Genomic DNA, 4,618 nt, shown 5'->3' on the forward strand with positions numbered 1-4,618 from the left:
TACGCTCCTTCCCCTTGTACGCTGTGGAGTGCAGCTACCCCTGGTTTCAGCACTCAGCTAACAAGCGGGGACAGGAATTCTGTGGCCAGTGCCAGAGTGGCACCAACAAGCTCTGGAAAAGCGGTGCAGTGGAAAACCATATAAAGAGTTGAAGCAAAAATTTAGTTATGGAGAGGGTTGGTGGGTGGTGGGTTTGTTTCCTCATAAAAGGAATAGGGTAAAATTTAGGATTAGGATGCAAGCACGCTTGCTGCTAGCCTTTGCAGGCTGTGTTGCACCTTGCTATGAATTTAATTGTTCACCCGTTTTTTTTTGTAGTGGTATCTGTGGTCTGGGTTTTTTTTGTAGAGTATCCTTGCATTTGGTGCACGAGGAGGAGGGCCGTTTTTTAAGGCATGAGGCTAAAGATCAGAAGATGTTGGCTTACACTTTTTCTTGAGCCAGCCATCCAAGCTGCCCTGGGATGTAGTACCCTTGGAAGACTTCGGCAAGAAGCTGAATTCGGTGCTGATTTACGGTCAGGTCTGGTCTTGAACTGTGAGAAAAGGCATTATCACAAAACTGGCTCTGGAATAAACAGTGGGCACATGTGGTGAACTAAAACGTTGTTTCTGTTGCATTAAGGAATTACTGAAATTAATGTCTAATATATTTTGCAAGTGTTGATTTTTTTTTCTTCTTCTTACAGTGAAAATCAATGTATTAACAGTTATGACGAAGCTGTACCTGTGCTGATGTACAGAGTTCTTGGCTTTGGTTTACTTTTGGACTTGATGGGTTTTTTTAACAGGCATAGCATGACTTTGATGGCTCATTTGGCTGCTTGGTTGGGGGGTGGGCGGGGTGGGGTGTGTGTGTGTGTGTGACCTGTTGCCTGCAGCACCATTAATCTGAGACTGGAACAATGACGGTGACAGAGAAGCGATGGCATTGAAGTAGGCCTGATTACACTTACCTTTGAATGGGACAGTCCAGGTCAACATTAGTGTTGTGAGGGGCTAGAAAAACTGGCAGTACCTAATCTCACTTGGCGTAATATTTTACTTTTGCATTTTAAACTAAACTTCAAAAAACAACAAAACCCCCTAAGATCTGAATGCAAATGAGGCACTCTCTTCTTGTACCTTCTTGAATCCAAATGACTACCATACATCTGATGGTGTGACCTGTGACCGCAAACAACTCTGTTTCATTCCTTTCATTTCCCAGACTTTGGGAAGATTTACAGTGTTGATACATGTGCAGCGATGCCTATTAGCATAATTGCTGCAAAGCTAATAGTATCATTTAGAGTTGGCCTTACTTGTGATGTTTCAGTTTCTTGTTTAACAAGAAGTCATCCAAAGATTATTGAAGTTATGATTACACAACTGCACAACAAAACTGAAAGACATGTTGCCTGAGAGATTTGACAAAAATCTGTAATTAAACTACTCTTCACTAACTTCATAGGCATGTTAATAACTAGTTGTCTCTGCAATTAGTACTGGCTGAGGGAGGATTTTTTCTCCATTATTGTGTATTTGATCATGTGTTCGTGTTTAGCACATCTGTAACCCCTGTCATGAGCTTCTTTATGCTTTTAATTGAAGTTCTCCATATTCAGGCTGTATATGGTCTGTTACGATTTTGTGTGTTCATGAGCATCTTCATGTTAACTTAGAAAGTCCTCTTTGCTGTTCTGGCTGGGGTTTTGGGGTGGGGGAGGGTGGTTTTTTGGGGGGGTTGGTTGGGTTTTTATTGTTTGGTTGGTTTGGGGTTGGGTTTTTTTGTGTTTTGTTTGTTTTGGGGTGTTGTTTTTTTTTTTTTTTTTGCATAGTCATCTGCTAAATTTCTTGAAGTCCTGAAAGCAGAGGAAATGTAGAACCTTTAGTCTGACTTTCCACTTTGGACAAAGAGATTTTTTAAAAAAGTATTATGCCTACCCTCTGTACTAACAGTTTGCTTTATTTTTGCCTCTAGTTAAGCCTTTTCCTCTGAGCATGGCAGAGATTTCAGTAACTCTGCTGTTCCACAGCATGGGTCTCTTCGCTTGGAAATAGCTTGTCCAAAATTCTGAGGCGGGAGTTGACTCCTAGTGAGGTTGCTCTCTTGCAGTGATATAGGGTCTGTGGCAACTTCAAGTGAGTAATACTGAATAATGAAATAATGGATGGATTAGAGCTAGAACTAGGATTTTGTTGAGAAGCGAGTCATCCATTCAAAAGCATTTGGGTCTATAAAACTATTTAATTAGTATCCTGTTATGGTTATCCAAAAGTACTCATATGGTATTGCAAGTTGTATGCAACCGCAAGGCTAATTTTTTACACCCCCACCCTCTGACGTGGCAGAAAAAGAAAATGCTGTTTCTATTGTGGAATTCAGGTTTAGGCTAGGAATATTTTCTAATATATATATATAATGTTTCACCTTTTGTTTGGGGCTGGTATTTTCTTGCATATTAACTTTGACATTTTGGTAAAAACTATTCTATCTCTATGGTAAAGGCAGTTTCTTAGGATTAAGGGAAACGGAGAAGCTAAAGCCATAGCCACGAAGAGAAACCAATTTTGAAGTAGAGATGAATGATACGGTGTAAATCTTTTCTGGTAACAGGCATACAAATATCTCAACACCACCCATGGACATGGTACTGTTTTATTTTGCTGGATGGCTGAGGATCAATGAGATCTGGATGGAGCTGATGCTTTTCTCCCCTCTCCACCAAACCAGATCTTACCTGGCGATTTAAGTCTGATTATAAAGAAATGCTTTCAAAGATGCTGAAACATCCTCAGCTCTCTTCCCAAATACCTGAGTCCTTCCAAGGGATCTTCTACCCCACTTTTTTTTTACCACTGGGGGTGAAGAAATGGGGGAGTGTAGCTTGCTTCCCACCCTTGCCTATACTACACACCACACAGGCAGCACTGCATCATCTGAAGCAACTCTAGAAGTGGAGAGGAGACAGAAGCTGAGGCAGAGCAGATTAAAACTGGACTCAAGACTATGCTGGAATAATATAGGTGGCTAATTACTACAATTTAGTCTAATTTGCTGCTGCATGTATTTAAAAGTTAAAGCCGTCTCCCTGAATGCAGAGAAAAGCCTTTAGCGAAGCTCAAGGACTGGGTTTCCATCTGTGATCAGAGATGACAACAAGCAGTGGGAAAACATGCCAGTAAATGTGTTATTAGTTGAGAAATCCTATTCTAGGAAAATTGAGACTTTCTGGGAAGTTTTTCTTCTGAGCTGTTTTGGCACAAATGAACTGACACAATCTTTTGGAGATGTCAAACCTAATCATTTTAACTTCAAAAAATTTTTGAAGTATGTCTGTAATAAAAAACACTGGAATGAAGAGTTGCAATAATCACCGCAGAGATGGGCTCCATTTAGCTGCTACCTGCATGGTTACGGCAGTTTCTCAGGATATGGCAGAAGCAGCTCCACAAACCTGTGGAGCAGACTCATGGCTGCGTCTACATTAACACTACTTGTGAACACGGACATGCCTACAAATGTAACGGTCTGCAGAGCAGCGCAGCTGGCGTGGAGTACCCGGCTGCCCCCACTGCGTGCCATTCAGGGGACTTTTGCTTCAGAGGAGCTCGGGTCTGGCCCTTTGGACTTGGCCAGCTGGAGTGTAGTAGTGGTGTCTTCGACTTACTTGCCTGTTCGGTATCGTCCATTTTGTGTGTCCCAGGGTTCATCTGGGATGCACGCTTGGGTAGGTGGCACGGGGCAGGGTAGGGGGGGGCGGTCAGTGAGGAGCACTGCTGGCCTGAGGCAAGGTGGGGGGCAGTGCAAGTGCAGACCTGCTCGGTCACATCCTAAAGCTGGGGGGGCTGCAGCCTGGGGTGGCTTCAAGCCCGGCGCAGACGCCATGTAGACGCTAGGAGTGCAGATGCTGGTAGTATAGTGTAGCAGTACTAGTAGACATGGGTAATGTAACCCAGCAGACACTGGTCAGTTGGTCTGTAGAACTGTACTTCTCCTTCAGCCTTGGCCTGGCTCCTCCAGCCAAAGGCAGGGAGGGTGACTCGAGCAGTTGGCTCACGTCCTGTTCAGAATTCCCCCCCTCCTGGAGGGCTGTTCTGTTGCACTGGCACAGTGGGGACCTGCTGTTCCACCGCGGCGGCGTCCTCCTTGCAGCGTGCACCGCGAGGGACGGCGGTCGGCTCTGGCCTCTCTCTTGCTTTTAACAGCCCCAGGCCGCGATCAGGAACGCGCGGCGCGAGCCCTGCCGCAAACGGGGCGGGTGTCTTTCCGGCAGCGTTACCGGCGCACCGGTTCTGCTCCCCCGCCTCCCTGCCACGCGCTGCCGCCCGCACACTGGGGCGCAGGTGCCCGGCGCAGCGAAGCCGCCGCCGGCTTCGGCCGGGGGGCGGGGCACGAGCCGCAGGCCCCGCCCCGCCCCCTCGGCCGGGGACCCTTCCCCGGCGGCGCACGCGGCGCACGGCGGCACCATCGCTGCGCCAGGCGCGCGGCCCCGCCCTGCCGGCCGTTGGGCGGCCGCGCGCTCCCCTGGGCGAGCGGTGGCGTGACGTCACAGACCCCCCCGGCGGCGGCGGCGGCGTTGCGAGGCCGCCTCCAGTGAGGGGCGAGGCGGCGGCTGGCGCCCGCGCAGTGACTG

Source organism: Falco punctatus (genome assembly GCF_963210335.1).
Source record: "Falco punctatus genome assembly, chromosome: 1".
Classification (NCBI taxonomy): domain Eukaryota; kingdom Metazoa; phylum Chordata; class Aves; order Falconiformes; family Falconidae; genus Falco; species Falco punctatus.